A 25,364-nucleotide genomic window follows, 5' to 3' on the forward strand; every position below is an offset into this window, starting at 1 on the left:
GAGAGACAAGATACTGCCTTGACAACAGATGCAGAATGGGGGTGAGGGCTGCTAGGAGTTGATGTAAATATAATTAATGTTATGGCCAATGAGCTAACAACAGACTTGAGTACACCAAAGCACCGAGGTGATCCATTTTGTCATTTAATGCTGAGACCAATAATTACAGAAACACGCTCAAGGCGATTGACAAACCACGCTGCAAATACACCATCAGTCAAAAGCTTAGACATACCTGACTGAATTTATGATTATAAAGCTAAAAACAAGAGCCTTTTGCTTTAATGCTTAAAACAAGTTTGATACACAAATGAGTCAGTAACAGATACAAGAAGAAAAAAAAAAATCTCCTAAAATCTAGCTTAAAACTTGGACATTCTTTGCTAATGTTCTCTTTGTGTTCATGTTGGTTTAAAATGTTTTTAATAAACCAACCATTTCAAGAAAAGATTCAATTTAAAAAGATTCAAATTTAAGAAAGATTCATTTTCATTTAAAAAATGTGTTTAATGAATTAAAAATAAATAAATTATATATATGTATGTATGTATGTATATGTATATATATATATATATATATATATATATATATATATATATATATATATATATATATATATATATATATATATATATATATATATATATATACATTTTTTTTTTTTTTTACAGTCATGAGGGCCTGCAGTGGTCTTGTTTTAATTCCTGTTGTATGTATTTTTTTTTTCTTTTTTTTTAGTATTATTTTATTAGTTTAGTTTTTTTTTTTAAGGGTAAAAACTAAAGTGTAGTGTAGTTGTAGTATTATAATATGTCTGCGGTCGCAATATATATATATCTATTTTTTATAATTATCTTTATTGAGGTTTTTTACATATCAAATACAGAAAGAAAAAGACACAATAACAAACAACATACATCAGAGGGCATCATTTCTATTTCCATGCTAAGCCAATCAATTAAACATTCTCACCAAAGTAGTCTATGAAAGTTTGCCACATTGAATAGAATATTTCAGACGTCCCCCTTAACAAGTTTTTAATTTTCTCCAATTTCAAATGACCCATTATGTCTTTCATTAAAGCTGAGTGAGCAGAGGGCATTTTTTGTTTCCAACACAAGAGAATCAATCTCCGTGCTAACAAGGTCACAAAACAAACCATGCCGTTTTGGGTATACTAAAGTTGTACATTGACAGGTTTCACACCAAAAAGAGCCGAAATTGGTTCTGGCTTAAGCAGTTTTTTTCAAAATCTTGGAAAGGGTTTGAAATATAGTGTTCCAATTAGGGCCGGGACTTTAACGCGTTAATTGAGATTAATTAATTACCCAAAAAATAACGCGTTAACTAAGATTTATTAATTACAAAAAAAAATCCCGCATTTTTAATAACTTATTTTTGCACTGCGGAACGTTTCTCACTGGATGAGTTTCGGCAGACTGATTATACTGGAGCACCAACTAGCGTTTGCACTTCGCATATTACCGCAGCACATCGAACCTAAAGTATCACCTCAACGCAAAACATATAGCAGCTAGCATGGACTTTACACTTTATGTTGAACTATGTATTATTTTGGTGGTGCAACAGTTTATGTTGAACTCTTTATTGTTTTGGCCAAGGTTATTGAGAGTTGGACTTAGTATGGTGTGGCCTCTGAAGCAACAGAGATGTTTTCTAATAGTCAGTGTTTCCAATGTTCTGAATGTAATTGACAGTATTGTGTTTTACTTAAAAAAAAACACTTTACAGAAGGTTCCAGCACCTATAAGCTTTCTGAATTTCTGAAATGTACTATTTCTAAATTGTTTCTAAATATGCTATTGCTACACTTCATGGCAAAATTTGCACTGGTCTGCTAGACAATATTTTGTTGCTTAAGCTTATGTATTCAGTCATTATTCAATGGTATACTATAAATCCATGTGAAAAAAAAATTACTTCTCACTGTTCTCAGGTCAAATATTTATATGCGATTAAAATGCAATTAATTCCGATTAATTAATTACAAAGCCTCTAATTCATTAGATTAATTTTTTCAATCGAGTCCTGGCCCTAGTTCCAATAGGTCACAATGTGAGGACAATTCCAAAACATATTTCCAAGAGAGACTGGCCCTTATGAACATCTATCACAAGAAGGGCTAAGGAATGAAACATCTTTGACAACTTTAATTTGGATAAATGCAATCCGTGAAGCACCTTGAACTGCAAAATACCATGTCTAATACAAACAGAAGTAGAATGAACATTTCTTTGGGCTTTTAACCATTGATTGTCTGTAATAGACACCTGCGGTCGCAATATTGACAGTATCACACACAAAATAGTATCTGTTCCATGTTCCGGCACAGTTAGTGCTCACACTGCGTACCGTGTCAGAGCCCAATCGAACTGTGCCCTAGCCAACCTCTTCCAACCGGGCCAGGGACAGAGCGCTCAAACTAGTCAAACAAACTGGGCTTTGGGGGTCAAATGAACTCAAGTGCAGTTCAAAACGCCTAGGGTGAGTATTCCTGAATCTGTCTGATTTCATTTTGATTATTTCATTCAGTTTTGCAGTCTTCATCAAAGATCTTGCTGTAAACAACATAATTCATATTCAGACGTTATTTGCACCTTGTTTGTTGACAAGGTTTGACAATCAATTTTGCAGGGAAAAAAATGTCCTTGTCATGTTTTTTATTGCCATTAAACAGAACTTGAATGCTAACAATATCTAACACCTGCAAGAAAAGAAGCTGAATGAAACGACGAGTATTCTAGCATAAAAATCTAGCATAACATAAAAACTGCTGTTAAAGCCAATATAATTCATTCCAGATTAACAAACACCTCAAGCAGAGATATCGCATGCGTTGGCTGCTCACTGCTTGTGGCCACCGATTCTGATGCTGGATTTTTGGTTGTCCCAAAAGCTCTCAAAAAGGTTAATCTGAAATATCCGGGAGAATATGAGTGAATCTAATGGGCTGGCAGGCAATACGCTGGGTTGAGCTGGTTAATGTGGAGACAAGTGTGCCAGCAGGGGATTTGCAAGAATTCCCTTGTCTTCATTCAAACTCCATCCTGTGCTTGGCTGTCGAGTAACAGCACTGATTACGCCTTCATACGACAGGAGCAGCCATCACACCACAAGTGGAGACGGCACCAACTCCAAAACTAAGACACAGCCAGTGTGCCAGGGATGTGCATTTGGGTCATTTTGACTGCTCCAGCGCTTGACGGATAAATCAGCAGAGTACTCAAGAATCCGGCATGTGATGGATTCAGTGAGTTCCTCTATTTTTATGTACACAGCAGGGGTGTAAAAAGTACAGGGAAATGACACTTAGGTAAGAGTGTGGGTACTGCCAAGCTGGTACTCAATTAAAACTCAAACATCTACTCAAAAGCAAAAAAGGTATCACATTTGAATAGTGCTTAATTATTCAAAAATATGGATGAAATCAAGATGCAGGGGAGATTTTGGTAACACTATTACAGAAGGTTTGGGAACACTACTAACTGTTAACTTGTTGCTTTTTAGCATGCAAACTACTAGCATATTGGCTGTTATATATGAATAGTACTTATAATCAATATGTTAATGCATGACCATATTCCAGATACGTACCTTAATCCTACCCAATACAAACCTACAGAACTATAACAACTACTACTGTACCTTACTTAGAATAAATAAGCAGCAAATTAGGAGTTTATTGAGGGAAAACTCATAGTTAACCGTGAATACAGTATTTGTTCCCTAATCTATACTAAGATTGTCCTTGTTGGAGTTAAGTTTATACAGTAAATGAACCAAGCTCTTGTTCTCAGATGTCAAAACACTGTATCATTCATGAAACACACTCCAACACTGCGCTTCATAAAAATTGAATTACGTTGCAGTCTGCACATCGCATTAAGCCACATTGCCATATTTTATGTTGATATATATATATATATATATATATATATATATATATATCGTGCAGCCCTAGTTTGTTAGTCCCTGAGAATTCTGGGAATTCTGAGAATTCTAATGATTTATGATTTAATACAAATGTATCATAAAAAATGAATAAATAAAACTATAACTATTTAATCAATCCTTTAAAATGCAATGGAAAATAACAATTAATGTACAACAAAAAATTGCATTTTTATTTTTTTGTCAAATAAATACAAATCCATATTGAGTAAAAATGTCCAGAGCTAATTATCATCAATCAACATAAATTACATCGGGATATCGATGCAACATCACTTATAAGCCAGCCATAATTCAAACCTAACATTTCTAATTACTGTAACTTTTAATTCAGCATTAGCTGCTTTTTTATGCCAGACTGGGATGGCTTGTATAGATGTCTGAGTACTGTTATTTATTGACTAAATGTCTTTAATTAAAAATATTGCTTCAGGCCAAAGACTGTGTTGTGAGTAGTGTGAGTGATAAAGCATTTTACCACAAGTGTGAATGGCCATAGATGTGGCCAATGACATTTCACCATGAAATTGATTTCATTTGTGGCTTTACGTGAATGTTAAGTAAACTCCTTTGAAGCATACTTTGATTGGCCTGTTAGCTCAGGAAGATTTATGTCAAGACAGCATGCAGCATTTTTAGAACTTTTTCATAGCACTTGCTAAGGTCTAAATCCATTTATTTTTATTTTTCATGTACAACTGCTGTCCTGGCTCTAACCAACGTTCAATTTCACAGTAAACTAAATAATAGACCAGTTCAAAACTCACCCATGCGAGTTATTGGAAATCAAATTCAGTGAGCGAACATTAGGGTCTCAGTGAAGGGCAAAGAACATTGGTGTTACTTGAAAAGGCAAACAGATGTATCGCCCCTCTAATTCCAGTCATGATTGGCTATAGCCAAATGTGTCCAGAGAACTAGTGTTTGATTTATGCACTGCAACCCAAACACACAGCACTGCCAAAGCCATTATAAATTATGCATCATCTGTCACTGCACTGTTACATTACTACATTTCTCTTTCCTTCTTTTGAGGAAAGGTTATGAGCCATGGAAATAAGGTCTTGAAAAAAAAAATCTAATTGGATACTGGGTTGAAGTCATAAAACCTACCTAAAACATTATGATGTTTGGCTTTCTGAAATTATTTTCATGATAATTAATAACTAAAACATGGAGAATGTAATACATTAGTAACATTTGATGCATCAGCTTTAAATTCTGATGAAAATAAAACATACACACACAAACAGTACTCTACGAAACTTTGGTGAGATCTGATGCCTATTTGACATCCAGTGGATATATCCTACAGACTGAACACAGCATAACAGCTTAATATAAGTTATGATTGTTGTGCTGTATGTTCTCTGAAAGCACTTTAGGACCATCTCTATGGGCAGGAGACTGCACTATCATTACTGCTGACTCCTGACTCCTGAGTGTACACCACAGCACTCACGACCGTCTTCTGCTGGTCATTATACACACACACACACACACACACACACACACGCAATGCTGCACATCTAACTAGTTCAATGACATACACTATACTCACAGTGGACAGTAAGCACTGCTCCCCAAACAAACAACTGCACCATCCGATCAGACTTGCATTATACAAACAGCATATAATTATTGTCACTGCAGTGTAAGAGGTACCTAGAAGAACACAATAGAAATAACAAAGCTGAAAGCACAAGAAATAATAAGATTCCTTTCACAGTTAATTTAAAATACTGTACTGTACAGCTGAATTGATGAGAATCACCATCAAGAAAAAAGTGCATTATGGTAATTATAGTTTTTTGGGGAAAATTTGCCTAATTGACATGTGAATGTTAGGATGTTCTGAATGTATTTCATTTATTTTATTGTATTATGTATGCATGCATGCATGTATGCTTTTATTTTATTTATTAAATGTTTTACTTGTGTGAAAGCACAATCACACAGAAGAGTAAAAGCACAAATTTGAGGCATCATTCATGCTGGTCAACCTGGTAACATTTACAGGTTAGTGGTTTTTTCATATTATTAATCCTAAATATAGGAGGCAGTAATATCATTGCTTGTCTTCGCAGACACAGCTAAGAATCAGACATGTTAAAAAAGACCTGCATTGCAGGTGATACGTCAAAACTGATGCCTCTGCTTTAGGAAGACAGGTTCACAGATGGGACTTTTACTATCCCCAAGGGTACGAGAGTACAGCAAATAACAAAGCTGACAGTTGCCACAATGATATATGATTAAATTCTCATGGTATTCAAGCAAAGTGAGATGATCGCTAGCTGAGAAATAATCCTATTTGCTATATTACTAATAAAACAGGTGGAGTTAAAGATGGCCAATATTGCTATCATGACCCAGAGCATTCAAGCCTCCCCATTTAATTACTTTGGAATAGTTTCTTTATCAGCGGTGTGAGCGATCACTGAAAATATGAATTTAGCATACTCATTTAAATAAATACTACGGACTACAAACGTTTCCCAAGAAGCAAAATTATTCTGTAAAATGGTAATTTATGAGTCTTTAATTATGGCTTTGCTGAATATATACACCTGCTTTATTGAAATGCTCCAGTCAGCAAGTGAAAAAGAATTAAAAAGTAACCAAGAGGAGAACATTTTGATTATATTTTTTCATGCAATGGATTGGTTTCATCATTTTGGCAAAGAGATTTCATGGTTCAAGCACATTGCCACTCTATGAGAATAAATCCGTTCTTATCTATTCTGTTCTTATCTATTCTGTTTTTCTGGTAGTTGACATTGGTTAAAGGGGGAAAAAAAATCACATATATTTCCACAGTGGATGCTATACAAGTTTGGAATGACGAGAGTAAGCAAATTATGACACCATTTTCATTATTAGTATTCCTTTAGTTGCTACAGCATTGCACTAGCAATATTAGGTCAGTGGTTCAATTCCCAGGAACACAAAAAACTGACTAAATGTAAACTCTGAATGCACTTAGAGTTGCTGTGGGCAAAAGCAGCTGCCAAATGTAAACACAATATTTCACGTTAGTGAGGATGTTCATCTCTGTCTGAAATTATATCTTCTCTGTGGTTCTTGTTCAGTGCAGTTTTCTTCCTTAATCACATTTATCTGAAATGAAAGTTTGCCTTCAGTCTTTAAAAGAAGCAATGCATATAGCTGAGAGCTTGTGTAAGTTGGATACAGATGAAAACATATCTTTGGCCTTTTTGACGGCTAAAAATGATGAATGGAAACAGGATCAGGAAGTTACATGAGCCAGATTATAGGACATGGCTCTGATGCAGATAGAAATATTCTAAAAAAGATAACAAAAATAAACATGTACTGTAAGTATCTGGCAATGGAGGGGAAAGGCACTTAAAAAGGAGGTCAAACACAAAAGACTTACAAAAAAGGTCACATTGCCTCCACTGTGTGAAATACCAAGAAAATGAGCAAAGATATTAAGATATTAATCAAGACAATATGCCTCCATGTTCACTGTACCTCGTCTAATAAATAAATTATTTCAACTTATTAAAAACCTAATCTCACAGAAACCACAGCTGTTATTAATGAGAACAAAAAACTTCAAGACAGTTTGCTCCCTGTTGTGGAAATTCTGTGTAATGCAAGTCTGCTCCAAAAGTCAACTTAATTATGCTGCTTCCTACTGCAATAGAAAACCCATACATATGAAGTTGGGTATGTGACAATAACATTCAAAAAGTATCAGTTTTAAAATCTTGCAGCATCTTAAAAATTAACATAATATTGTGCAATGAATTTTGCAAAAAAAAAAAGAGAAAAAAAAGGCTTTGGCTTTTTAACTCTTGCCCTGTAAATCATACTTTGTGTGAAACTGAATAAAAGTTGTCTGAGATTTACTGTCTCAAGAGTTCCACTGAAAACTGCAATGATTTGTACAGGATCTATATGTGCTATTTTTAAGGTATTTTTGTATGAGTGAGTGTGTGTTTGGCAGAAAAGTATCTCCAATGAGCCTGGGTAGCCTAAAAAACTTCATTTGGGCTAAATTCGAAGGCCTCGTACAGTATCCTTTTATATCAATCCCATTATATCTTGCAACAAACTCGGGCTGAAAATAAATCCAAAATGGCAGATTATGGGAGAGAATTTCCATTAGGTCTACTTATTTTCCACTGAAAACCTAAAAGTCTCAATTGCAAAAAAAAAAAATGTTCTGTGTTGTTTACAAGCTATTTTACCTATAATAATTTTGAGAACGGGTGCATTGTGCTGTCAGCTTAGCAACATGCTACATTAACTCAAAGGGAATAAGACAAGTCTCCCTCACGGTGTGCTGCATGTGAGTTGCTGCTTATGTGGAGCATTACAAGTGGGTCACTGTGAGGTTAGATGAGGGTTAGGATGTATGAACGGCAACGGAACGGCAACAAACGATGTCTGGAACAAAGCAAATGACAAATTTTAGTCTTCTACAAATGTGTTTGTCTTGAAGATCTCTATACCTCTGGACAGTAAGACACATGCAATACTGATCTATCCTGTTGCTCTCCAAACAGTGCAAAGAGATGCAGATAGAGCACAGACTGATATCCAGCTGTAAATCCAATATGAAAAGATCCCTTTTAGCTACCGTTTGTTCCCTGCTTGTGAACTATGCATCACTGAAGCTGCATTAGAGCAATGCAAACATGCATATTTAAATCAGACGTGAGAAAATGCTCGTGGGGTTTGAATGCTTTATGCCCTCCTGAATCCATATTTCATAGCAACACATTGTAATTTGATGATAGGTGAGAAAACAAATATCCCAGATGGGTGATATGTTTATGTAATCCATGCACATTTGCCTCTCTTCCCACTAACTATATATAACCAATAGATGTGGCAACCCTGCTCGGAAGATTTGGTGCTGCTGGGCATCAGACGCTGTAAATCTGAGAGGAAGGTTGTGTGAGCTTGCCAGATTAAAATGATGGCTCTGTTTTATTGTACCACTGTCTTAACGTTTGTCTTAACGTTCAGCATCAGCGTAGGATTTAGGAAATTTGTCACTGATCGTTGGTGGCTTTCTCTTATATTTGCTGAGTTAAAGGTGAAACCATTACAACGTATCTTTTCCTCATTCGAGAAGCTTGTGAAGATAGGCACAATACGTTTAGACTGGGTTGAAAGTTCAAAAGTGAATACTCTAGCTGGGCAAATCTTTGTATATAGTGCCTTTTTGGCCTCTTGACATTTTGAAAGAAATGTAGAAGTTTAGATCAGAATTGTTCAATGCATCTCGAACATCTGATGAACCATGGATTGGTGATTTGTTTGTAGATGCTCTGGAAAGCTTTCATCTCCATTCATTCACTTTAATAAACCACTGGACATCGTTGGGAAGAAAGTGGGCCACAAACAGACAAAGAATGCCATTCCCTCGGGAGCCATGTCACATGTTTCTACATCTTTTGTGGTAACACACACATTATGTGCTTTCTACTTCCTATTTCAATAAACTGTTGCCAACAAAAGCTCTGACTGCCCTTGTAGAATGGGTTGAATCACATATTGCATGCTTAGAATAAATGCACTTTGAACAATTTCACAGGCATCTTTAAGTATTTGCACAAGAGTACCAATCGTCACTGTAGGGCACAATGTCCTTGTGTCGAAATAAGAGAGATTCCTGCAGAATTACCCCAACGTGCAAATGTTTCGGTTGTTCTTGGCTTTAAAGAAACTGCACCCGAGTATTTGCATGTTTTCATCTATTCAGACTCTTCCTGTTCAAGGTAAAAGCATCTCCACGAAATGAAAAGCATTTGTCAGGCCATATGTGGTTTGGATACTGGGTCACACAAGGGTCAAAGAAAGGATGATGCCAGATACGTCTGACAACATTAAAGTCTATGAGCAGATTATCCAAGTATTCTATTAGAGGAAATGGGGATGTATTCAAAGCAGATTTGTAATGAAATTTTCGTGGTCTGCTCTATAAACTGAGCGCATCATCTCTGGCACTGTAAGTTTTTTTTTTTTAGGAAGTGGTTTTAAGCAGTTGTTCTACGACCTACAGCACTGAATACTAGCTCTAACCAAAAATTACTGAGCTGTCTAAATTTGACAACATTATTAGGCATCATAGGTGCATTTCCAACAAATGCGCTTTTCCAGATATTATGTGTTTTGTTTTTTTGTTTGTTTGTTTTTTTAATGTTTCAGCCTATTCAGAATCTCAGCAGTACATATTGTTTTAATCGCCTGCAGCATTATGAATACTAAGTATTGTATCATCATACTCTTTTGATGTACTTTTATTATTATTTATTGCGTACTGTCTTTAGGAAGTATGCATATTGTAGCAGGAATTATTTTATTTCTCTAAAATGCAACATAGCATACAGTGCCATAAGGTTGCACTGCTTAGTGCGATTACAAAATTGTGATTTAATTATATATAGAGTATTTATAATTCACTCTGAAATACTTACCATATGTATTTCAGAGAGTACACACACACACACACACACACACACACACACACACACACACATATATTAGGGCTGATTTTTCACACCACGGTTATTGTGTCCAAAAAAAATCACAATGCACTGATATATCGTGATACCTATAGAAACCTTAGAGAATCAGACAAATTAATTTGTACTTTTATTTAGCTTTTATTTTTACCCAATGGACATAAGGATACTGATAAACACAGGGCACATGCATTTTCACTTTTTCACAGCTGACCTGAGACTCTGGCTTTCTCAGTCTACTTTGGAGCACTCTATGAAATAACAAGAGAGAAAAATACTGTCAAGCTCAACAGTATAATGAATAAATATTAACATCAAAACTGATACTTTAACCTCTTGATTCACGTACCCGTATTTTAATCTCTTTAACCTATAGTTGTGTCAGTGCCAATGAAGTCATGCAGTTAACGTGCTTCTAATTCAGTATTAAATGTGCACCTAGATCAACGCAGATGAGGCATTAAGGCGAGACACTGCAGGTGAATAGGGGAAAAAAATATCTAATAGTTATCACCTTACTTACCCAGTTGATTGATTACATTGATTATTGCAAACATTTTTTGTATTACAAGTTTTCAAAAATGTTATGTTTAAATATGCAAATGAGGCATTCTTTAATGAAATATGTGCTAATTTGCATACATTTCTAGTACAAAAATCTGAACACTAGATGAAGTCAGTTTCATATTTTTTGTTTAATTTTTTTGACATATTAGAGTCAAATGTTTTTACAGAGGGAATTCTGGTTATCTTTTTTTGTCACTCCATAATTCAGAAAATACTTTGAACAGCCAGAAAACAATATATTTTCACAATTTTGGGGGGAATAAAATGTTGTATATAATCAAGGAAAATATATATGAACAAATCCCTCTGTAAAAATCTTCAGAATACAGACAGGAATAAAAATGTCAAGTTTGGTGTGTGTACGTGCTACTGAAGTTGAGATTTATGGCTCAGTGTTGAAGAAAAAACTCATTTTGAGAAAACAGCCTTTAAAAATATGTATTGTAATTGAAATCTATTGACACAAACAGATAAAGTGCTATAAAAGAAACACTTAACAGTGTCTTTTGGATGTTTTCCTTCCACTAGTTTGAAAAAGCACTTTATGAAAAACCAAAAAGCCCAAAATCTCAAAATTGACAGGTGCTTGAAAAAACATTGTTTTTGCCTGCAGTGTCTCGCCTTAATTAAGTGAACGGCACTACGACCAACTTTACATTTTAACAGAGTTTAATGTGCTCGATCAGATTTTCTAGATCAGTATTGATAATGCAATAGATTTGAACAAATAAATCAATTACTACTCAAAGTAAGTAATGGCCTTGACTTGATTGCAAAAATTAGACGAGTAAAGAAAACGGTACTTATTAAAAGAATCACCCTTTTATTTAAATATATGAAAACAGGTAACATTTCCCATTCAATGACTATTAAAATAATAGTATCTTACTGTCTGGATAATACTGAACATTGTTCTTCTGAGATATATTCATCTGCAGACCTGTATATAAGGATTAGCTCATGATCCATGGGTGTTTTCATAGAAATTAATGTTTGATGGTTTCATGTTTGAAAATAAAGAAATAAAGACAACCATAGATTTTAATACTGTAATTTTACAGTTGTAACATAAAAAAACAAACAAACATGAAATTATAATTTTTTCTTTTGCTTTTATTTCGTTTTTTTTTTATTATAATAATTATTGTTGCAATATTGATCATATTGTGTATAAATCACAACATTTTGGCTAATTGATGCAGTACCATGTTTACTCTCTGTTCAGTTTCAAACATACGGAAAATATCTACAAACAGAAATCTTGAGTGCGCCTTGCAAAAAGCATGTATAATGAGAGAACACAAGATGAACCTTGTGCTTGTCAGTTACCCTGCAAATCAAGAGCATCTGCTGATTGTACCGAGGAAAACATGTCCAGTAAAACTGGGATTAGAGTGCTGTTCACTGAAGGGAATATAGGGTGAAAATACAGCGTCCTTAAAGAGACAGCGCACCCAAAATAAACATTCTGTCATCATTTACTCACCTCGCTTTCCTCCATGTAACACAACAGGAGATATTCGACAGAATGTTAAGGACTGACAGCTCCTGTCACCATTTATTTTCATTGCATCTCTTTTCAATGCACAGAAAAGTGAATGGTGACTGCAGCTGTCAGTCTTGACATTCTGTCTATAACAACATTCTGCTTTTTACTTTCACTGAAGAAAGAAGTCAAACAGGTTTGGAACAACATGAGGGCGAGCAAACGATGACAGAAGTGCCTTCATTTCTTCAAGACTAAAGAAAACAAGTGTCTCATTTTATTCTAATATACTTACATTTCCTACAGTCATTCTCACTGTGCAGATAAATGATGAACAAATAAAGCATTCTAGCTCCTGGGCAATGGTGCAACTTCATAATGCTTAAAATGACTGTTGATTTACATATAGTACACTTTAACATAAAACATTTTAAATAATCCACACAAAATACTCGTATTTACTGCTTCATATCTCTTCCTGGTCAGTGCAGGTTATTTTAAAGAAAAAAATCTCATGGCACAGTAATTGATACAATTAAAAAATATCATGGAACATTCTGTACTGAATACAAATATTATAATTATGCTTAGTACCAAACAGTTTCATTACTCTCTATGATGGCAATATCTATAAACTGATTTTCTGTAGATGTTTTGGGAACCCTTTGAATGCTGCTTCATGTCAGCTAAAAAAGAAGAAGAAGAACATGAAGAAAAATAATGTGTGGTTATATTTGCCAACTTGGCTTAAATGTGACTCATGCTCTCAAATGAAACTACCTTAATTAAAACAAGAATTATTATGCGGCACTTCACATAGTTGTATTCATTCGCCACACTGCATGTGGAAATATACAGATACAAGCAGATCCTGCCACTGTTTGCACATGAAGAGGCTCATTACATCTTAGCTATGATCTTCAAAGCCTCTTTCCCCATCCTCCATTTCACTTTTCTGCTTTGTAGCCTCTTCAATCCCCAATTCACACTCCATCTCTCATGTGCACCTACGCATACTTGAGATGGCCTATGCAAGGTAAGCCGTACACATAATAGCCACACGCTGCAAATGACACAACAACATCCGTGGTTTGGTCGTCGGCCGTTTCAGACTAGAATACAACACCTGATTTCTGTTTTTGCAAATGACATGTTTCAAAGCAAGTGCTGATAGAATGATCAATTTAGCTTGATTCTGGCAAAGAAATTGCCGGATACACAAATCAGCTGGTCTGCCTGCTCTTTGGATGACAATTCAAACATAATCTAACATTCCTCAGACACGGAGCGCTGTCTCTGCCAAGCACAGAGGCTTGGGAATTTCCCATTATGACTCTATTTCCTTGTCTCCTTCACCCAGACCGCTGTGACACTGACCCACAACGGCTAATTCATCCATGTAGACTTTTTAGGGACTAAAACCAGCCGTCTATTTTTGAAATGACCTCAATTCTGAGGTAAGCTTCTATGTGGCGAAATTAAAGATTCAATATGCAGCAACGCAAGTAACCTAATTAAAGAACCCATGGCTCATTAGACAGATTTATAATACACCCAAGAACACATTAAAGGAATAGTTCACACCAAAATTACAATTCTATCCTGATTCACCCCGTGCAACTATCTTCATGCAAGACAATGCAAACTTATTAAGGTTTATTAAGAACTAAATATAAACAACAGTTGTAGCATCTTGTTGTGTGTCTTGTTGTTTGATAATTGATTATTCATTTTTGGCATACGTTCTCTCTTTTTTTGATTTCATATTAAAACATTTTCCTAGGGAAATTTGGGGCACAATCCCATTTTCAGACTGTGCCAAATGTAGGGCATATTCTGGGCAGCTCGTCTCTCTAAAGATCATTCCATCTAATCAGGAAAACCAAGAACACATTTCGCACATTCATTTACATGCTCTTGCTTGTGACAGATTAATGTCTTATTAATATTCTGGAATGCGTCATGGTCATGTCGTCACAGGGGAACAAGCTACTCTAATAAGCAAGGTGGTTTTAGGAAGCATCTGTGCACAGATGGGCTGTAAGCTTCATAAAGGACAAGGACTGTCTTTAAAAAGGCATTGTCAACCTGGCCTTAGTTAAAAATAGGCTAGACTTCGGTAGAAGACATATCAGTGCTACCAACCACAAACTATCAAGTTCAACTTCATGGGGGAACGAGCTGAATTAATTCCTACATAAGATGGTCGCAAAATTTCTTACGTAAATTGTCACACTGAATCTCACATCTTGCTTTAGAAAAATCTGGCTTTATGAAAAATCAGTAAATGTATACCTCTTTGTATCGACATTTCAAAACCACCAACTTAAGAATTTTAGGAGCACTTGAGATGAAATGATCCTACATTTAGGGTAAAATATATGTGCTCTAAATTAATGTCATGCTGGCACAAAATTAGGGTCAGTGTAATTATCAAAAAGTATTAATCTTGCATGTGGAAGTGAAGCAAATTATCATCCTGTTGAGGTTCTGCATGCTCATCTCCGAGAATCTTGGAGGGACACCATATATTTATTAAATATTAATACCGTCAAATGAACGGAGATTAGATGGGGTGTACGCTTGATTCACTGAAGTCTATAGGTCCTTCTAAAGGTCAGAACGTTATACATAATACTACATTTTTATAATTTCGGAAAATACAAGCAGACAAACAACAACAAAAAAAAGTTAGTATGTTGATCTCAGTGATTGTCATCGCACCGCTGTGTTGTTCCTTGCTTGAATTCACATCCTTGAAATGTAGGTACAAAAAATAAAACAATAACAATCCATTTTTACTAACTAAAATAATGTTACTGTAATATACACCTACTGAAGTATTACACTGCTTTGTACCTTTATAATAAACTAACAACAAACAAACAGGTGGTAATGAGGAGGTCATAATGAATCAAAGGTCACCTGAGTTAGCCCTTTCACAAGTCATATACTAAATATGAATAAATACATACTTACAGTACATAGACGACGCACACAGAGTAATACACAAAAATACAAAACACTATCATAGTACAACTCATGAAACTAAAATAATGCAAAAAAAATATCAACATAACAACATAAGATCATCCAGAAATGAAAATGCTGTCATCATTTACCCACCCTCCACTTTTTCCTTTTTTCAAATTTTGACGGTAGTCATTTACTTCCATGGTATTATTTCCATACTATGGAAGTCAATGCATACTGTCAATGCATTAATTAATTATTCTTCAAAATATCTTCTTTATATATATTTGTAACAATGTAAAAACTTCATAATCACAGGAAGAAGGAGGCGGGAACTGGCATACATTTTTAGTGTTAAAATTACAATCATATTTTACAGTAGTAAAATAGTAATAATAGCATTAGCACTTATTGGACTTAGGAAATATCAATCCACCTACAGAGTGCTTCAGAGAAATATCAATCCACCTAATGCTGCAAATACGTCAAATAAACCCGCTGAATGCAGATGGACTCATTGGTAATTTTAACACATATTTACTTCAAAGGTCTCACCCTCCCACTTCTATCACAGCTGAGGAAGTGTTCAGTAAACAGTCTCTGTATGTGATGGAGTGCAGGATTGATGTGTTGGGTAACCCTGCTGCCCACTGCAAACCAAGCAGCATGCATCTATCTGCACTCTCTAACCCTGGAGCAAATGGTCTGGCTGACCAAAGCTGGAGAGACTTCAATAATCCGCAGCATTACTGCAGCCATTCACTCTCCATGAGCTAGCGTCTCAATCCGCTAACATACGCACGACATAACGTGCTCATTTATCACCCAGTTTTCTACTTCACAGGTCCGCTGGCTTCAGGACAGCCTGACCTTCTACCTTCAGCTCTTGTTTGACATGGCTTGGTGGCTTTTCTATGTTAATTCCTCAGTAATGTGTTGTATGTACAACTTGACCTTGCTTTAAAACTCTGAACAGAAAAGAGGATGTGAAAACACAGCATGATCCCAGCTGCAGACATGAAACACTGGGGCCTTTAAAACTGTTTTCCTAGGGTGAAAACCCATTACTGAAATTTATGTCACACACGCAATCAAGTGACATTGACTTCAGAATTAAATTTATATCACTTGTATTATTTCTTCCCAGCATACTGTAGGCACATTTCAAATGTGAAGAATTGGCTCCCTTTCAGTTCACGATTTGAACAGTTTTTAATGTGCTTTATTTTCCTCTTGTAAGCTGCTTTATGTTGACTGGCAGAGTTTAAATTATTCTGGTTCATAAAATAACAAGTTAATTTATTAAAGATAATGATTTACTCATAGATGTAATTATAGATTTATACTGGTGGAATTTCAAACATTATTGGTATAATTTCATATTTCAGTAAAAAGATGTTCCCAGAAGTCTCTGTGCAATTGCCTCATATTTGCATGTTTGGTAGAAATTTTGCGACAAATGTCACTGTTGACTAGCTGCTTATTAGTGTGCATATAACTAGCATATTGGCTATTTATTAGTACTTACAAAATACATATTGTTAAGTGCTCCATAATGTTCACATCCCCTCATTTTGGATACAAATAAATGTCAGGTCATGCACAGACTATCTTTCCTCTTTACATTTAAATCTAGATTCATGCACACCGGCCCTTAAAATCATATAGGTGAACACTATTGCCTGAAAAGAAAAAAAAAAGTGCGGGAGATGAATTTACAGTTTATTCAACTTGGGTGGACATGTCCCCTGTGTACCCTGCATATTGTACGCCCATGTGTTAATGTCTTATTCTGCATGACTATGTTTTAAATCCCAAAATTTAACAACTACCTTCCTACCTTACTATTAATCAGAAGTAAATTAGGAGTTTAATGAGGCAAAATTCATAGTTAATAGCTAGTCGTTAGCTATAACTGTTCCCCAAACTAAAGTATGACCACATATTTTAATTTGTTAAATGTTTTCTGTTACATTTTTTACTTCATTTTTATTATTGCATTACTGTAGCTACATGTGTGTTTAGTATCTGTGTAGGCAAAGCTATGCGTAACACTATAATCTTATGAATATTAGCCATGGATGATGGTGGTAAAAAACTGTAAAGTTTAAATGCAAAGCAAATTTTACTATGTCAAGTAGGATTGCATACTTTTGTTACTGTACTTTTGTTCACACTGAATATTTCTGGCAACCAAATCAGCCAGGTTTGAACTGTAAATTTAACAGAGATTTTGTTACAGTGTGTAACCCATTATAACCTAATAAAACTAACCAAATGATGAAGAAAAGAACTGCTATTAAATCCCTGATGGCCATGACCCACATATAGGTTTGATGGAGGCGTTCAGATGTGGCCCAGTTGCACTATTCTACATGGTCTTCCTGCTAGCAGCTTTTACTAAGCTCCTTAAAAGGCTGCCCTGAGGATTCAATGATAGCCTCTGGGAACAGCCTCTCAATGCCTTATCTCTGTTCATTTATCCAAAGAACTCCAACGTCTGTGCTGTCCTTAACATCAAATAAAGAATGAAAGAAATGAAACACAGTATCAACCTCTTCACCCTTTTGGGTTGTCATCACAGTATATATATATATATATATATATATATATATATATATATATATATATATATATATATATATATATATATATATACATATACATATATATCAGAAAATGGTGAAGGCTGCTATTATGGAGCTAACTCTCTTTTTCTCTCTTTCTCTGTGTGTCTCCAGATAGATGGAGCATGATGCATTTTTAGAGCCGTCTCTTCTAAGCATGAAACAGCCAATAAGAGGCTCTCAGTGCCTGTGTGTGTAATACGCTGTCATACTGATTTAAGGTCTACTCTAGCACTGCTGTTTGAGTTTTATGTGAAATAATGACTGAACTAATTGAGCTAAATGATGATGCAATCAATATTCTCTGTCAACAGCATACAGTTTCTATATTATATGCATATTCTTTATCAAATATATGAATATTAAATACTCTGAAAGTATTCCACACTTTTAGAATAAACATTTTAAGCAATGCAGTGATTTGACCACAGTTAAGTGGCATACAGAAGAGCGTATAACCCCCTTAACCTATTTTTATGATGATGCATTAATTAATAAAACAAATTATAATTTTACAATTATTTTGCAAACACTGAATAAAATGGTGTAAAACACTTTTCACTTGCAAGTAAATATCACAAACAATTACAAAGAAATTGAAAACTAACACTGACTTAAACACTGAATAAAATATTGAAGTAAATAAACTTTTTATTATTATTATTCTAAAATGCACTCAACTTCACAATTTCTAACTTTGTAGTTTATGCCAACTTGAACTTTGTGGCATCTTACATATAAATCAACTTATATGTTTAATAATAAAATACACAAATACTTAACTATTTAAAATAAAAGTTAATAAATTGGACTATAAATTATTATAAGTTAACTATAAGCAAGTTGTACAGCTTGTGATCAGTCAATACCCAAAAAATTAGACAAAGACTAAATCCAATATTTGGAAAACAAGACATTTCTAAGCAATTTTTGTAGGCTGGTCATTTTTGACCACCACTACAAATGTAACAAGGAAATAAAAAATAAATAAATTATACATTTTTCTATTGGGATGTTGTTATACCTTGTGTAAAGGGAAAAAAAAAGTCAATAACTAACTATCTGTCATGCAATATGTAGAGGAAAAGCACACTAAGACAAAGAGTTTAATAGAATCCAGAAAGATGATAATCCATAAAGGCAAAGGGAACACGCAGCAAAACAACATCAATAGCAGACAAACTAAAGGAGAAACAGAGGAGCTTCAATACACAGACCAAATGAGGATAATTCACTTACACAGGTGAACTAAACCAACTAATCAACAGACGACAGAAAATAGGTCAAGTGAAACAAACTAAAAGTCCATGATCGAGACACTATCGTTAACTATCATTTCTAGGGAAAATAAATATTTTAGTTTTGTTGCCAAATGTCATCCTATATCTATATTGCAAAAATCCACCAGGGTTGTCTTTCCTCTGCATCTCCTGATGTTCATTGATTCGTCTTGGATTGGATTAACGATCATTAACATGTTAAGTGGCATTTTATTAATTCCATCTAATTCTGACACTGGCCATGATTGTTAAAAAGACAGCTCTTCAGTTTCTTTCCATTGATTCCTTTTTGTTTGTTGTGTTTGTTTGTTTTGTTTTTTCCTTCTCTGTAACCTTGTACTTTTGATGCACCTTGCAAACATGTGAATGAACAAAAGCAGAATGCTCACATTTGTATAACATTACAAAATAGCTGATGCGAGGTCACTTGTCCAACCCTTTGGTAAACAGAACAGAACTAAGGAGCCTGGGAATAAAGGAGTCCTTGTCCTTTTGGGAAGTGCAGTGCTTTAGTCTGTTTTATAGGAGTATAAGAGATCTTTTGAGACAAGGTCAGTGGAATGCTGGTCGAGAACATTTAGATTCCATTCCTGTTGCTTTTTAGTGGCATCTCGCTGGCCAAGACTGATATGAAGTGGATATGTAGGCTTATCTTTCCAACAGGATTTTCCCTTGTAGCCTTTAAACAAATCTGTTCTCACACACCCCTAGTTACTAGTTTATTAGAAAAGATTTGAATTCCTTCACAGTTTCATGACAAATGCCTAAAGCTGCTCTTAAAAACCTTTTTCACTGAAGTAAGCCTGGGCCGAGCTGTCTGGTTGACAGAAAACCTCAACGGTTTTGTGGAGGACACAAGGAGACATTTTGAAAGACATGCGTTCGAGATGCTGCTCAGCATTAAATCTTTGAAATGGCTATTAAGCGTGCGCATGTGTGTGTGCTTTATAAAAACGCATTCACATGCCAGTTAAAGCACAAAGACAAACACTGTGTTGTACCTAGTGCACACCAGCAGTCTTTTCAAAGAGCAATGGCAGCTCACTTCCTGCAGACTGCTATTAAATTCAGCTCTGAATAAAAGCAAAAGGAAAATGGAAGTTGAAATGATCTGTAAAATCAAGCCTATTATCTTTTTCTGCTATCTGCACTGATGTGTGTATGTATCATTGCTGTGCTGGAGTTAAAAAGAGAAACTTATCCATTTTAAAATAGTTTAAAAGTATATAGGGACTGTATTTGGATAGGATCGTAGATACGTCGTCACACTTGACTAAACTTGACTGAAATAAGTTTTGCTAGAGAAATGGTCAGCATATTGTGTATCACTATTCTGCACAGTCTGAACCTCTGAGGTCTCTGTTTAAAAAGGGTCAATCGGTGACATCTGCCTGGTGTCTTTTTTCATTAAATTGAATATACATTTTTTTTATTTAGATTTTTTACATACGGTATTTCAGGCATAAATTAAATTCATATAACTGATCAATTTAATGTAAAATTATTTAAAATGTAATTATTTGTCATGTTAGCATTCCACAAATTAGTTTATAATAAACTTCTGAGTATGCAGTTATACTCTTCTTTGCTTTAATGCTCCGTAAAAATGATTTGTTGCACTGCTATGATGATTAAATAAAATTAATTGTACTTTATTACAGTATACAGTATAGTTTGGGTACATCATTGACGAGAATGCAACAAATGAATACGTTAAATATCAAACACATTTTAGTAATTTAGAGGATACATTTGTTTAATTGTCATGAAAATAAAATTACAATTAATATATATATATATATATATATATATATATATATATATATATATATATATATTTTTTTTTTTTTTTTTTTTTTTAGTTTTTCTTGGGATTTCTGAGTGAAATTTAATATACTCATAAAGATATTAAATGTAACACTTTGAAATATGTCTGGAATGCAAAACAAAATAGATGCATGAGTGTTTACTCATCCCTGAGAGAGAAAAAAAAAAAAATTCCAAGACATTCATTCCGTTCAGATTGACAGAAAACCACATCAGTCCTCATTTGCGTTCAGTTCTCTAGCAGGTTCTGCAGGACTTTACATTCAAACACTTTAAGCTGAAACACAGGGGCAGATGAAGATTGCAGTCTTCTGAGTGACCTTCATCTGAGTGATGGCAATAGTCCAGTGTTTTTCAACCATGGAGGTCAATAAAGGTGATTCGGAGAACAGATCACCTGATTTGATCTAACAGTGAAAGATTACAGCGACAGAATTGATGTTATGAGACTTTTCTTGTCTTGACTTGACTTTCCGGTTCTGTTTTCAAGCATGACATCAAAGTTTTTTCCTGTCATTCAGTGTATAGAAAATTGTAGTAACAATGAAAACAGGAAAACCCAGCAGCTAGCAATGAGTTTTGCAGCATAACATGTTCAAGATATATTGACCATGATACTAAATCCCTTTGATCATTTTACATCAAACCGGGGGAAAGATGGCTGAGAGTGAATTTGCCAAATTAGTAATTTTCCTGGATGTTTTGACAGTATTCATATATAGACCCAGGAACATGCCCTACTTGACAAAATCACAGCAAATAATAATAATAATAATAATAATAATAATAATAATAATAATAATAATAATAATAATAATAATAATGTTATGAAGAATGTTATATTTATCAAATTTTCTATTTATATTTAATTCATATAAATATAATTTATATTTATTTTCTTACCCTTAATTCCATTAAAAAAAAGAGAGAAAAAAAAAAAGAAGAAACAATTTGCCAGCAGGCTCAGAAAAATAACAGATTTCTAGACATTCCCTGAAAAAAAAAAATATATAAATAAATAAATAAATAAATAAGTAAATATAAATAAATAAATAAAATGTGTGTGTGTGTGTGTGTGTTTAAGATTAATAGTGCAGGCTGTTCTTGTACTGTAAATTTTGAATAATAATACTTAACAATAAATAACACTGTCATGAAAATACACTAGAGCAGCAAGTGCATAATAAATCGCCACAGTTGTTCTGGATTTATCTAGTCCATTTGAAAAAGACAGGCCTGTTTCTTACGACATGTTTCGTTAACTTAAAGGCAGACATCGCAAAGATGCAAAGAGCTCAGAACTCAGATATGTCATTCAGAATGGATTTAAATCAGCGGCTACTTCAAAAATACCAGTGTACGTGGCCAAAATAGAAATAAAGACATTGGTAAAGAGAGGAAATTCAAAAGCAGGACCATGCATAATCCTTCAAGACACTAAATGCCAGAGCACATAAATAGGTTCCCTCGTAAAACACAAGATAAAGTATCGTGAATGGCAGGGCTCCGGAATTAGGCTTTCTTTGGAGATACCATCTACTAGGACCAATCACAATCACTTAAAGTGCAGTGTATTTTCTCACAAAGAAATAAGCCTGACCCTAACCCAACTCTAACCCTTCTAGAAGTGAGCGCTGAAATATGCTCTTCACTGATAGGGAATGGCAACAGCAATCCCTTTTAATATGTTGCTTTTACGGACAATTGCTTATTCACCAAATCACCATGACAACTCCAAGGCATATCTCTCTTTCTCTTTCTCTTTCTATTTCTTTCTCTCTCTCTATGCTTTGCAATTCAGTGCAAATCGTCTCCCAAGTCTTTTAAACTACAGTTTGACAGCCTCGTCCTTGAAATTAAAACTGCAAAGCCAATCTTTAAACTTTAAATGAAAATATGAGCGGCCACCGGCAGTTTAACACTGAAAGTTGCAGTATTTTGTTCATGTGAAACAACCAATTAAGATTAAGATTATCTGTTGAATGTATGTGACTAATTAAAGGGGAAACAGTTTCAATTTAGAACTATTTCAACCAACATTTTTCAAATTCTTCTATAATTTTCATGCATGCAGTTTTTATGAGATCATATTAGTTGAGACGATATGGCATACTTGTAATAAAAATAAAAATAAAAGACTTGTCATACAGCAGGGCAATTAATTTTTTTTGTAATTCAATAAAAAAAATTTTTTTTTTTAAATAAAGGAAATGGTTATCAGTTACAGACTCCAGATATACATTTATTTTTTTATATATTAGGCTACACATTTATTCATATTTTATGAAACATGTTTTAAGAACATGTATTTATATGTAACACATATAAAACCCATGATTTCAACATGTATTGTGTCAATTTAAATTGACGTATGTATGATAATAATAATAATAATAATTGTGAAAATAACTGCAACATGTTGAAAATGGATTTACAATAGACATCTTCCGTGAGAATATAAACCCAGTCATCAGCTGGTAATGGAATCCACCATAACATGAACGCAACATGCGTTTAAAATGACACGCCATCTGGTAGCGACGCGACAAAACTACTAAAACCAACGAAACTGTGCAGCGCGCGACGCGTCTTTAGAGGTTGCGGCTGGAATCCTGACGTCGGTACCAAGTCTACCACTTATTATTATTATTATTATTATTATTATTATTATTATTTAATAGGCTACGAGCGACCGGACGCGACGCGACGCTATGGAAAGCTCTAACGCTGGCTCTTCTACGCGCATTTACCGGGGGCGTTCTAGTTTTGTCGCGTCGCTCGCTTGCAGTGCAGATGGGGAGTAACAAGTGCAAGAGATCCTCATCTTGATCTCCTGTTACTTTTACCGGCATCGCAGCCTGCCTAATTCACTTCAACAAGACCGCTTCACCCATTCTTCATCTACGGAACTGCACATCTCCTCGCCACAGACGCAGGGAACACTGAAGTTCACCCAATTGTTAAGAGGCATAAGAGACATAAGAGATGCTGGGATAAGACATAGCGTGCGCACCGCTTTATCCAGTATGTTCGTGACTAATATGGTGACTAATAACTTCTCCTCATAAACAAGCATTATCCTTATAAACAACTCACCTGCTCTGGTAAAATATCAAATCCTCCATTCCTGGTATTCCTGTTCCCTAAAAAAGCCGTGATGCGTGTGTGTCTGTGGTAATCCGTGGCAGTTGTCTTAAGATTTCTTCATGCAATTCGTGTGACCTTTTCTAGCGAACGCATCCTTCATCCTTTACACTCCAGTCACATTCTCCTGTTTTTAATGCGCGTATGATCCTGGTGCTCCGGTCCTGCGTGTTCGTGAGCTCCCCATACGAGCTTCACGAGTGCGCGCTGCGCGGTCACGCTTGAGTGTTCGGGAACGCCGGCACCCGGCGCGGGTTACTAGGAAACCGAGAAGCGCACACACATGCTGCATGCAGGATAGAGGGGGTGTGAGTAACCCTGCTTTCCAGGACATCTATAGAGAGCTTTTTGTTGTTGAATTATGTGCATTGCATTTCCACAACATAAAACCAATAAAGCCATATAAAGAGCAGAATAGCAAAATAACCCAAACACTGAAGCAATCTCATTTTGACTAAATGATGTGTGATTTATAGGGGAGCCAGGGGCTAAATGTAACACGTTGTACTTCAGGAAATATTTTTCTCTGGGTAGATTTTAATTTGAAAGATAATTTATATATAGACCATTACCTTGTGGGGCATGTTGTCACAATAACAGTCTGCTGATAACTCAAACCGCTCTATCTAGCTATGTATTTCATATTTTTTACTTATGTGTGTCAAAACAACATGACTTTATTTGTTTATTTTAATTAAAAACTATATATATATATATATATATATATATATATATATATATATATATATATATATATATCGATATATAGATATATATAGTGCTTTTTGCATGAAATTTGTTACACACACACAAAAGTTTGAACAAAAGACTTCATATTACAGTTTTTTACAATCACCAGGACACATTTGTCAATACTAAAGTCACTTTTTCAAAACTCTTCACACGGTTATCTAACAGTAACCATCTTTCAACTTGACACTTGAATCAACAGTAGTTAATTTCAGATTAAAATCCACAAAAA

General features: G+C 34.7%; 2 protein-coding genes across 3 annotated transcripts in view; both read right to left on the minus strand.

Annotated features, from left to right (window-relative positions):
* LOC128026947 (neuroligin-3) overlaps positions 1 to 24,590 on the minus strand; it is a 197,254-nt gene extending 172,664 nt beyond the window's left edge. For both annotated transcript variants that reach the window (XM_052614249.1, XM_052614248.1), the window contains exon 1: positions 24,335 to 24,590. The gene's annotated coding sequence lies outside the window, so the exon portion shown is untranslated. The remainder of the gene's footprint in view (positions 1 to 24,334) is intronic.
* Positions 1 to 25,364, minus strand: part of LOC128026950 (ligand-dependent nuclear receptor corepressor-like protein) — a 473,072-nt gene that overhangs the window by 27,830 nt on the left and 419,878 nt on the right. The gene's annotated exons all lie outside the window — the stretch shown is intronic.

Source organism: Carassius gibelio, chromosome A14, assembly GCF_023724105.1.
Source record: "Carassius gibelio isolate Cgi1373 ecotype wild population from Czech Republic chromosome A14, carGib1.2-hapl.c, whole genome shotgun sequence".
Classification (NCBI taxonomy): domain Eukaryota; kingdom Metazoa; phylum Chordata; class Actinopteri; order Cypriniformes; family Cyprinidae; genus Carassius; species Carassius gibelio.